Genomic DNA, 12,707 nt, shown 5'->3' with positions numbered 1-12,707 from the left:
GAATTATGGAAACATTCCATAGCTGAGTTGCTAATTCTGCATACAGAGGTCTTTGATTTGGAGTCCTTAATTAATAATAATCATAATAATAAAGCAAATATTTACAGAGTTCTTACAATGTGCCAGACCTGAGTAAACTTCTATAAAGCCTTGTAACTGAAAAGATAATCTGAGGACCAGAAGTATCGAAATACCTGGGATCCTGTAGAAACACATAATCCTGGTCTTGAATTGCATCTACTGAATCAGAATCTGCATTTTTGCCAGGATTCCTACTGATTTGCTTGAACATTAAATTTTGATAAAGTTTTTTATGATATTAACTTATTCAAAATGCATAAATACTCTATAATGCAGGTATTTTTGTCAGCAACTATTTTACAAATGAAGAACACAAGACTGGGAGAATTTGGGTACCTTGTTCAAAGCCAGTTAATTAGCAGGGGATGGAACCTGTAATCTGGTCCGGATCCGCCTTTCCCCAGATGTCCCATTAGCCATCTCTAATGTCCTGTTTCTTCATACAGCAAACAGTGGATGTTGACTCACGAGGGGCTCAGGGAAACGTACTTCTCAGCAGCCTCTGTAAGTCCCAAGAGCTAATAGTGTATTCTCAGTTCCTCCAAGCAGTCATTTAGTCAATATCAGCCCTATAGAGTTCCCTAAAAACAGTGTTTCTAAATAATGTTGTCCTGGATAAATGCTGTAGACTTGCTTAAAGGATCGGTTAGTCAATTACCTGAGAGTTGGCTAGTGAAATGAATTTATTTTGCAGAAAGCGAAGAAAAAGCCGATTAGAATTAGAACACAAGTATAAGCCCTACCATCTGCCTCTTGTTTAATTTCATAGATAAAAAGCCTGAAAAGCAGACAGTGCGTTGCAGGAGAGTGGAGACCCGTTTATAGTGTATGAAAGGGTTACAGGGCTTTGTGGCATTTGCTGTCTGCTAATAACTTCATGTCTGCTTAGTTAAATTAATAATTTCTCAGGTCATGCTATTAGGTGTGAAGCTTCTAGGTGACATGAGTGGTATCTTTTTTCTCCTTTGAGCATCAAACATCATTTTCAGTTCACAACACTTTCATTCTAAATGAAGGTCATGGGAACTTGACTTGTGCTCCAGTGGTTAAGACTCCAGACTTCCAGTTCAGGGAGTCCAGTTTCGATCCCTGGTTGGGAAACTAAGATCCCACATGCTGTGTGGCCAAAAAATAATAATAAATAAATAAATAATAAATAAATCCTGGTCATGAATTCTCCACATCATGTGTTTACTAACAACAAAAATACTCTTTTTGTATTTAATATAAATATTTACAAAGAATGATCAACCCTTACTTGTAAAGATTTTATCTTAGAACTATTTTATGAGTAGAAATAACAGTAGGGGAAAAAAAACCTGTGTTTGCAAAATGAGCGTATAGGTGTTTTACCCACAGTGTCTGATTTATGCCCCAGAATAACCTTGAGGGGTAAGAAGTATTACCTTCCTCTTACATGTGAGAAAACCTAGGAGCAAAAAAGGTAACCTGGCCAAGTCCACACAGTCAGTAAATGATGTCATCTTCCTGGCTGCGGTGCTTTAGGGTCCTTCCTGTAGGTGGTCTGGATTCAGCGCTGTATCCCCTGCATTAGACTCAACTAGTCTTTATCAGCTCACCCTGAAGTTCTGCTTGGAGACAAACACATTCTCTGTCAGTTACTCCTCGACCTGCAGGTTGACTAGGATGGGAGGTCTCCTTCCCTGCTCATTTCTCAGCAGTGTTCTTGCTTTGCTAAATCTAAGTCAGAGGTATGCTTAACGCTTGGAAAAGTAACTTTCTATTTCAAGGAAAAGGGTGACATTGCTAGTCTTTCTCAATCAAGAAGAATGCTGTTATAGTGTTAAAGAGCAAAAGCGGACAGCTGCCATGGTGTGTGCCATTAAAAATAGAAAAACCTCGATGATGACATGCTTTGCAATCAAAGGAAGACTTCCTGTTAGTTCATCTCACTCTTTTTCCTCCTTTGTATCTATTCGTTTACTGTTCACAGATTTCCTCACATCTAAGGTTTACAGAACCTTTATTTAAATGTGTTTACGTTTTACACATAACGGTTTGCCTTGAACAAAGTGAGTACACGATTTTTGAAGAGATTTGAAATGATGTGAATGGCAGGTCCCTTATGGAATGGCTCCCTGCTGCTGTGTATCTGAGGTTTTGATGTATTATGAAGTAAGCCTGCAGCCAAGCACTTTGGAATTCTTTCCCACTGGTGAGAAGATGCATACTGAAAGATGGGGAAATGATCTTACAGCAGAAATCACGGTCGGTTGTAAGTTCGCCGTACTCCCATTCCTTAAGGTATGTGAAAATGTGATGTGAATTAAATCACCCTTAAAGGAAAATCACACATATTTATCTGACGCAAGAAAAAAGCCATCTGAATTCATACGCTCGGCAATTCACTGTTTAGACATACTTTGAAACCATGTGATCAATTAAAAAGCAGCTAAGACTAAGTTCTTTTTCCATGGGACTTTTAGTACCATTTGGACAATAATTATATTATCCACTTTTGAGCTTATAATAAAAGTTGCAACCTGGCTAGTTTTTCCTTGTCTGTGAAGACTCTATTAAAACTGCTTCAATCCCATTTTAAGAGCAGTGTCATCTTAAGATGAAGCCTAACATTTCTTGAAAATTTTCAGATGATTCCTGATTGCTTTGGCCCAGTCAGCTCTGGCTTTGATTTTTCAATTTTCCTTCTACTACTGGTGCCCAGCTAGCTCTTTCCTATCCTAGTGGTTCTTTCCCTTAATTTTCCCAGTTCTAGTTGCTTATGGCTGTTGTGTATAGTAGATTTTTGCTGAAAATTTGGGTTATATGGTAACAAAATAACCAAGCACAACATATATTAGAAATTGAAATTAAACAGATGTTGCTGCTATAAAACACGTTTTAGCCACTTTCTGCCTCATTTACTCTCCTGTCTCCTACCTATTCTCTTGCCACTCCTTCCAACCCTCTAGTTGTAATAAATTTCAGGCATTATTTCTGTGACTGTATTTTCTCCTCTCCTTCTGGTACTTCTGTTATGGGTGTGTTGGTGTGTTTAATGGTTTCTCTGAGGTTCTGTTCATTTCCCCTAATTCTTTTTCCTCTCCATTCTTCAGGTTTTACAATCTCTGTGAATCTATTTTCAAGTTTGCTAATTTTTTCTTCTGTCAAATCAAATCTACTTTTGCACTTCTTATGGGTTGGAATGTGTCAAGTCCTAAACCTCGGAATATGACATTTAAAATAGAGCCGTTGCAGATGAAATTAGTGAAGATGAGGTCATGCTGGAGTAGATTGAGACCTTAATCCAGTAAGGCTGGTGTCCTTATGAAAAAGGGGCATCTTGGGGAGGGGAGGTTCAAAAGAAAATGTTGTTCATTTATTCATTCCAAAAACTGTTACGTAATTTTTGCTTTGTTCCATAGATGTTCTATCACAAAGAACAGAATAAACTAAAACTATCTCCCATCATAGAATGTTCATGTAAATAAAACCTCACAACTTTAGTGAATATCCAGTTGAAAAGGGGGACATTTAAACACAGGCACATACATACACTCACAGGGAGAAAGCCATGTGTAGATGAAGGTAGAGATTGAGCTGATGCTGAAGTCAAGGAACACTAAAGATCACCAAAGTCTAGGAGAGAGAACTGAAACAGATTTTCGCCCCAGAAGGGACCCACTCTGTCGATACCTTGATCTCAGACTTCTGGCCTCCAGAACAATGAGACAACAAATTTCTATTGTTTAAGTTTCCCAATTTGTTGTACCCTGTTAAGGAAACCCTAGCAAACTAATACATACTCCTTTAGTGATTTTTTTTTTTTTTAAGTTTAGCATTGTACTTTTCAATTCTAGAATTACCATTTGCTTCTTTTTAAATATTTTGGTCTTTTCACTGATATCCTCTACTTGATGGATTCTTTTCTTTCCCTGCCTGTTTAGTCACTCTGTCATGTCTGACTCTCTGTGACCCCATGGACTGTAGCCTACCAGTCTCCTCTGTTCGTGGGATTCTCCAGGCAAGAATCTTTGAGTGGGTTGCCATTTCCTCCTCCAGGGGATCCTCCTGACCTAGGGATTGAACCCTTGTTTCCTGAGACTCCTGCATCGCAGGCAGATTCTTTATCTGCTGAGCCACTTGGGAAGTGAGCCAGGCTCACTCAGGTGTTTCTGACTCTTTGGAGCTCCATGGACTATAGCCAGCCAGGCTCCTCTGTCCATGAGATTCTCCAGGCAAGAATACTGGAGTGGGTTGCCATGCCCTCCTTCAGGGGATCTTCCCGATCCAGGGATGGAACCCACATTTCCTGCAACTCCTGCGTTGCAGGTGGATTGTTTACCACTGAGCCGCTGTGGAAGGCCTAACACATAGCACATACTAAACGCAAAGCACTAGATACTTTATATGTGTACAGACTCATTTAATTCTTAACCAACCATTTGATACTGGTAGTTCAGTTTTTCCACTTTATGTGTGGGGCACTGATGAACCCTATCCCCCCCCAACCCGCCACACACACCTCCTTTCGGTAACACTGAGACTGCTCGAGGTCACATGGATGGTAAACAAAAACCTCAGGTTTAAATACCGTGAGTCTGGCAGCCATATTGTCTCCCACAATAGGTGATTGCGCTCAAGTCATTTCAAGCCCAGCTTGCTGGGGTGACAGGACCCTAGTCTGTGAGAAAGGAGAGCTATGTAGGGCCATCAAAGAGACCTGGAAGGGTGGGCATTGCCTAGTGAATAGCTGGGAGAAGATGGGTGAAAAAATAAATCACACTCTTCTTCCATCTGGAAGTGTGTAGACAATGGGTCAGTCTTGCGTGAAGGAAGAGGAGAGGTTTTGAATTAAATATAATATTAGGCCATAATTCTCATGATTGAAAGGGCATCTCACTTACCATTGGGATTCAAGGAGTCAATATTTAACATCCATCTTCTTTGCCTGATTTTTGTTTCAATCGATTAATTTAGAAGTTGGACAGAAGGAAATATGAAATACTGCATCAGTTCAACTTCTGACAGATAAAGCCAGATGGAGAATAAGGCTTCTATTGTATCCCACACAACTCTGCTATACCCTTATCCTAGAATCAGCTTGCTCACCCATTCATAGCAGAGTGGTTATTGTTGTTTAGGGGCTAAGTCATGTCTGACTCCTTTTGACCCTATGAACTGCAGCACACCAGGCTTTCCTGTCCTTCGCCATGTCCAGAGTTTGCTCAAGCTCATGTCCATTGAGTCAGTGATGCCATCAGATGATCTCATCCTCTGTCACCCACTTCTCCTCCTGTCTTCAATCTTTCCTATCAGAGTTGGACAACTACTATTCAAGAAATGATGAGGGACACTTCCTTGGTGGCCCAGTGGCTGAGACTACATGCTCTCAATGCAGGGAGCCCCAATCTGATCTCCGGTCAAGGAACTAGATCCCACATGCCATGTGAAAATCAAAGATCCCACGTGCTGCAACTAAGACCCATAGCAGCCAAATTAAATAAATGTTAAAAAAAATAAGTAATGAGGGAGGCAGTAAAGAGAGATGAGAACTTCTGTCAATGAATGGTCTTCTCCTTGGACACATGAGGAGTGAGAATAAGTGCCTCTACTAGTTACCTGAATGAAGCTGTTCTCAAAAACTGAAAATGACCAGAAAAAGATGAAATCTTCCACAAATATTGGCAAATGGCAGAGACAGGAAGGTGAATAGAGAATGTATGAAGACAGTGGTTGGTTGGTCTAAAATAAAGCCATAACCTGAAACCCCAGAGTCACACTAAGTGTGGGTTGAAGTCCATCCCACACACTTCAGTGACATTTGCACACCAGATCACTTGTACTAATCTTCCACATTGGGGGAAAACACACAGCCTTAACTTATTTCTAAGTGTGAACTACAGTCACTTTTCACATATTTATTTCACTGCATTATTTATTTAGGTATTTATGCTTCCTCCATATCCCAGTTCTCCCCCTGATTGCAATGTTATTTAAGTTAATATTCATAAATAAATTATTCCAACCGTGTATTAAGGAGAAATTCGTTGACATAATTGTGCATCAATTTCGGTAAATACAGAATGTGACGTTAAGTATTTTATGCTCCCATAAGCTCCCGGTTTCTCTGATCATTAAAATTTTCTGAATAATAGTAAATCACATCCTTCTCATTATCCTTGAGGTTCCTTCAAACCCCATGAATTTCAATAGAGGCTGATAAAGGGAGATGAAAAAGGTTCTTAGTTAGATTCCTGTATAGGATACAATGAAACAGAAAACACACATGTTCACAGCTTCTTTTGTTAATGCAAGTATTTTTCATTTCCATCAGTGGACCATTTGTCTGTCTTAATTTTGAAGGACTTTCCAACACAGCAAGATTGAATATAGTCATTTAAAGAAATTCAGCTGTTGAAAATTGGTAACTCCCTTCCATTCCACAATTCAGAGTAATTTGGGGGCTCAAATACCATCCTAAGGCTAAAACAATTTATTTCAAAAATATGTTGCAGAGGGAAGATTGTTCATCTTTGTCTTCTTTTCCTTTCTATTCTTCACCTTGCGTTTCCTTTCTTTTCTGCTGTCCTCCTTCCCTTCTTCAACTTATCTCTTCTCCCTGTACTTCTTCACTCCTTCAGCAGATTCAGACTTACAGGGGCCTGAGTTCCCAAGACCCAGCAGAAAGAGTCTTTTTTTCCAGAGAATTCCAGTAGAGCCCTTCAAAGACTTTGCCTGGCCTGACTTAGGTCACATCTCCAAGAATGTGAAGTGTCCTGAAGACTGTGGCTCTGATGGGCCAGGGGTTGGTTTTGACCTGGACCAGAAAAGTAGAGATGATGAGTCACAAGGACTAAGCCACCAAAAGGGATAGTTCCTGAAAGCATCACATGTATTCTCTTGCTACAAAAGGAGGCAACAGATGCTGGTGAGACAGAACTACCGAGGACCTCTGCAGTTGTGTGTGTGTGTGTGTTACACTTAGGTGATACACTACGAAAGCCCTTCCCCAACATAAAAGTACAATATTTTTGATGTTTTTGCAGTTCTATGTAATGCAGTAAAAACTTGGTTTTGGTGTGAAGTAGAATTATTTTTTAAATATATTTTAAAAAATAAATAATTTCCAAAAGATTGAATAACTCATCTTTGCTCAGCTGATTGTTTAACAGACAGTTTTGAAGATCTGAACTGCCACATATAGGTGCAGGGCACATAGGAGACTGATTGCTCCACTGTCTGCTCTAATGTGCTTCCTGTCGTGAAATCTCCATCCACGGCTCCTCCTGGGAGTCTCCTGGACTGGCTCTCAGAGACCCCATGGAATCTGTGGATTTCAGTGGTCCAGCGCGCAACCTGAGATTTCCCCTCTCTACAGACCACTGTCATGGCAGTGTTTGGATAATTAAGGACACGCTGCTTTTCATATATTTCATTTCTTTATCTAAGGGATATTTAACAAGACTTGTGAAGTATACACTCTAGTTCTTCAAGTCAACTTAAAATAAGCATAGAGATAAGCCTTTTGGCCAACTACTGCAACTAGTATCAGTTGGGAGCAAAGATACTCCTTTTAGATATTTTAAGACATAGGAACTAAATTGATTTAAAATAAAAACATTAGTTAGCTATTCTGTGATGGAAATACTGCTAGATATGAAGTCAGCACAATATTTCAGATTATCTGCTTGACCTTGGACTAGTTGCCTAAGTTCTAAGCATTTGGTTTTCTTAGCTGTTGTTGTTGTAGTTCAGTCGCTCAGTCATGTCTGATGCTTTGCGACCCCATGGACTGCAGCACGCCAAGCTTCCCTGTCCTTCATTATTACCTGGAGTTTGCTCAAATTCACGTCCATTGAGTCAGTGATGCTATCTAACCTTATCTATAAAGTAAGGGTGACAAAGGTCCATCTAGTCAAAGCTATGGTTTTTCCAGTAGTCATGTATGGATGTGAGAGTTGGACTATAAAGAAAGCTGAGCACCAAAGAATTGATGCTTTTGAACTGTGGTGTTGGAGAAGACTCTTGAGAGTCCCTTAGACTGCAAAGAGATCCAACCAGTCCATCCTAAAGGAAATCAGTCCTGAATATTCACTGGAAGGACTGATGCTGAAGCTGAAACTTCAATACTTTGGCCAACTGATGCGAAGAACTGACTCACTGAAAAAGACCCTGATGCTGGGAAAGATTGAAGGCAGGAGGAGGAGGGGATAACAGAGGATGAGATAGTTGGATGGCATCACTGACTCAGTGGACATGAGTTTGAGCAAGCTCTGGGGTTGGGGAAGCTTGGCATGCTGCAGTCCGTGGGGCTGCAAAGTGTAGGACACGACTAAGGGACTGAACTGATTTCAGTTCAGTTCAGTCCCTCAGTTGTGTCTGACTCTTTGTGACCCCATGAATCAAAGCACGCCAGGCCTCCCTGTCCACCACCAACTCCTGGAGCTTACTCAAACTCATGTCCATCGAGTTGGTGATGCCATCCAGCCATCTCATCCTCTGTCGCCCCCTTCTCCTCCTGCCCCCAATCCCTCCCAGCATCACTTTACCTTTAAAGATTAAATAAGAATTACTGAATATCCATTATTAGTTTGCTACTATGTTAACTTGCTGAGTCAGTGCTTAATCAGTTGTAACATCTTTGAAGTCACACAATCACCCTCACACTTTGCCAAAGGCAAACTTGCTCAATATGGGGACAACCGGGTATTGTTTATTCAGGTCAGTGGGCTTCCCGGGTGGTGCAGTGGTAAAGAATCCACCTGCCAATGCAGGAGATGCAAGAGACGAGAGACACGGGTTCAGTCCCTGAGTGGGAAAGATCCCCTGGAGAAGGGAATGGTAACCCACTTCAGTATTCTTGCCTAGAATCACATGGACAGAGAAGCCTGGTGGCCTATAGTCCATGGAGTCAAAAAGGGTCAGAAATGACTGAGCGGCTACATATGCACACACAAACACACGCACATTCATGTCAATAAAACATTCCCTACATCTGTTCTAGTACTGTCTAGGGTGCTACTCAAATACAAGTCCATGAGTTGCAAGAAATAATGAAAGACAAACTGAAAAACTGGTAACTTTTCGGCTCACAGTAGAAGCCTCTCAAACAATGCTATTTTAAAAATATAATCAAACAGTTGAGAGAGGTGTTGAAAAAAGTGGTATACTGTCAGCAGTAAATATTTTGGTTGTACACTCTATGGAAGAATTAATTTTAAAACTTAAAATAGCTGTGTGTTATGAAGGGCTCATGCAAATGGATTTATTTCATTCTTTTTGCCTATTTTTTGGATGTTTTGAAGTAAACTTTTCTCTGTCACATCTACCTTCTCTCCCTGTAGTGCATTCACAGACAGAATCTTCTGTAGTTATTGGTGCTGACTGGTCAGAGATTGCTTCTTTCTTGGACCTTTCTCTGGAGCTATTTCATTTGTGGACAGGACCAGCAACACTTGGTTGTTATTTTATTCTAAATTGAATTCTTATCCAGTGGACCACCAGGGACGTCCCTCAACCAAGATCTTGATTAAGTCTTGTCAGATCCCGAGGCAGAGGACACAGCTATGCCAGGCTTGCACTCCTGATCCACAGAGGCTATAGATTCTATTTACAGAAATGATGTGAGAGTTGGACTATAAAGAAGCTGAGTGCCAAAGAATTGATGCTTTTGAACTGTGGTGTTGGAGAAGACTCTTGAGAGTCCCTTAGACTGCAAGGAGATCCTACCAGTAAATCTTAAAGGAAATCAGTCCTGAATATTCATTGGAAGGATGGATGCTGAAGCTGAAACTTCAATACTTTGGTCACCTGATGCGAAGAACTGACTTGTTTGAAAAGACCCTGAGGCTGGGAAAGATTGAAGGTGGGAGGAGAAGGGGACAACAGAGGATGAGATGGTTGGATGGCATCACTGACTCGATGGAGATGACTCTGAGCAAGCTCCAGGAGTTGGCGAAGGACAGGGAAGCCTAGAGTGCTGCAGTCCACAGGGTCACAAAGAGTTGGACACGACTGAGCAACTGAACTGAACTGAACTGAACTGAAGCATAATAAATGAGTGCTGTTTTATGCTGCTGTGTTTGTGGTTATTGATTATGCATCAATAGATAAGTAAAGCTTTTTTTCCCTAAATTTGTCACTAGATCATATATTCTATTGTGAGCATCTGATAAACCAGTTAGTTGAAGTGAGGCAGGATCTTAATCCCTTCTATAATGCAAATAGTTGATATCAAGGAATGAATAATAAGGCAATATTTAAGGGCCAATGATACAGAAGAAATTGTGTGAAACACTGGTCTAGAATTCAGGTTCTGGTTTCTAGGCACAATTCTGACATTTCTTGTTATTCTAGTTCTTGGATCTTCCCTGTCACTCATTGTACAATTAAGAAAATAAAATGTTTAAACTAAAATTTTAAGTTTCATTATAGCTATAAATTTATGAAGGGTTTAAAAATTGTAGCCTTAAGAATTACAGTTTTATTACCTCTAGTTAATCATTAAATATGGTTGTGAGAGTTGAACCGTAAAGAAGGCAGAGCATGAAGAATTGATGCCTTTGAACTGTGGTGCTGGAGAAGACTTGGAGTCCCTTGGACAGCAAGGAGATCAAACTAGTCAATCTTAAGGGAAATCAACTCCAAATATTCATTGGAAGGACTGATGCTGTAACTGAAACTCCAGTATTTTGGTCATCTGATGCGAAAGCGGTCTTATTGGAAAAGTCCCTGAAGCTGGGAAAGATTGAGGGTCAGAGGATGAGATGGCTGGATGGTATCACTGAGGCAATGGACGTGAACTGGGGCAAACTTTGGGAGATGGTGAGGGACAGGGAGGCCTGGCCGGCTGCAGTCCACGGGGTTGCAGACTTAGACACTACTGGGTGACTGATCAACAACAATCATTAAATAAACTTCATCTTTATTATTGAATTTCTGAGGTTAAAAAAAAAAGCTTATTTTGGTTTAAAAGGTCTTTATTTAATGACCAAAGAGAGCACATTAACTTTTCACTGGATCCCAGGTGATTAATTTACATAATATATTTTTTTCATCTCAGTTATTTTGTTAAGCGACAAGATCTACCAGCAAGAATATGACAGTTTAGATACAGCATGTTAAGTATAGATAGATTTTCTCAATTCATTGTTGTATTAAAGAAAAGTGATATATTTTCTTTCCAAGATGAAAAATTTGATGTACTTTATCATTATATATTCCTTGCCCACCAAAAAAAAAAAAAAAAAAAAAAAAGGAAGGAAGGAAAGAAACAAAGCAAGACAGGAAAACAGCAACAACAAAAAGAAAATTAATCTGTACCACACAAGGAAATAAAATTAATCAAGTTAATTCTACCCATTTCATTATTTAAAAAAATATTTCATGCACCCCAGTTAGAATAGGGTGCTTTTCTTGTTTTATCTATTTGTGTAAAAGATCCTATCCAGTAGGTGTCAGCAAAGTAATCTTAAAAATAGTCACAGGGGGCTCCTCATATTAGTTTTATAACCACTTCTAGGTAAATTATAAGAAAATTTCTTTTTACAGAAAATACACTGGATCTACAGTTAAGAAAAAAAGAAAGAAAAGGAAACTTCTTGATTATAAAAAAGCTGCTTTCTTATCTTTTCCCCTGTATAATAAAAGGTCCAAAATCAATGAGTGGCATCCACATATGAGAAATTGTGAGTCATCCTTTAATCCTTCGCCTTTTTATCTCCCACATTAAACCAATCACACAATCTACCTCCTGAATTTCTCATATCTCTCCATTCACCATCATTTCTTGTCTTTTATTTTTTAATAGGCACAGCCTCCTAAATAGTCTTCTGGCTACAAATACGGTTCCCAACCAAACTGATTCCCTGGTAGCAGCTTGATTTGTTCTAAGAGGCAGGGCTCATGCCCCTGCTCTGTTTAAAACACTTCCATAGGTCCCTATAACCTTCAGGCGGAAAAAAAGCTTTTTAGCCTGACAAGAAACCATTCACGTCTTCCCCTGACTCACCCTACGTCTCACCGCTCATCATTCTACTCCTTTACACTCTGCACTGCAGTCAAATTAAGCTTCTTTCTGGTTCTCAGCCCTGTTCTCCTTTCTCTTGCCCTCAGGCTTTTCTCTTCTGTAAAACTCATCTCTCCCTCCCACACCTCATCACCCTGCTAACTCCTATTGACTTTTCAGCTCAGCTTTCACTTCCTCTGAAGGATTCCTCTGCCTCTTCCCCAGCCAGCTTCAGTTAACTGACTCATCCACGTGTTTCCCCAGCTCCTAAACTCCCTTATTCAGTGCTACCAGTTGAAACCCTGTCCACACGTCTGTTCTCTACGTCTGTGTCTCTATTCCTGACTTTGAGTCTATCACCGACTCCATGGAGACGAGTTTGAGTAAACTCTGGGAGTTGGTGATGGACAGGGAGGCCTTGCATGCTACAGTCCGTGGGGTCGCAAAGAGTCGGACACGACTGAGCGACTGAGCTGAACTGAACTGATTCCCTGGTTTGGAACTAGGCTCATCTGTACCATTTTTCTAGATTTCCCATCCCTGCTTTAATGTATGATATTTGGTTTTCTCTTTCTGACTTACTTCACTCTGTATGACAGAATCTAGGTCCAGCCATGATGGGGAAGGGGAAGGGGAAGGTGAGATGAGATGGGAG

Source organism: Cervus canadensis, chromosome 16 (genome assembly GCF_019320065.1).
Source record: "Cervus canadensis isolate Bull #8, Minnesota chromosome 16, ASM1932006v1, whole genome shotgun sequence".
NCBI lineage: Eukaryota > Metazoa > Chordata > Mammalia > Artiodactyla > Cervidae > Cervus > Cervus canadensis.
The sequence above is the reverse complement of the archived record's forward strand: the minus strand, read 5'-3'. Positions refer to the sequence as shown.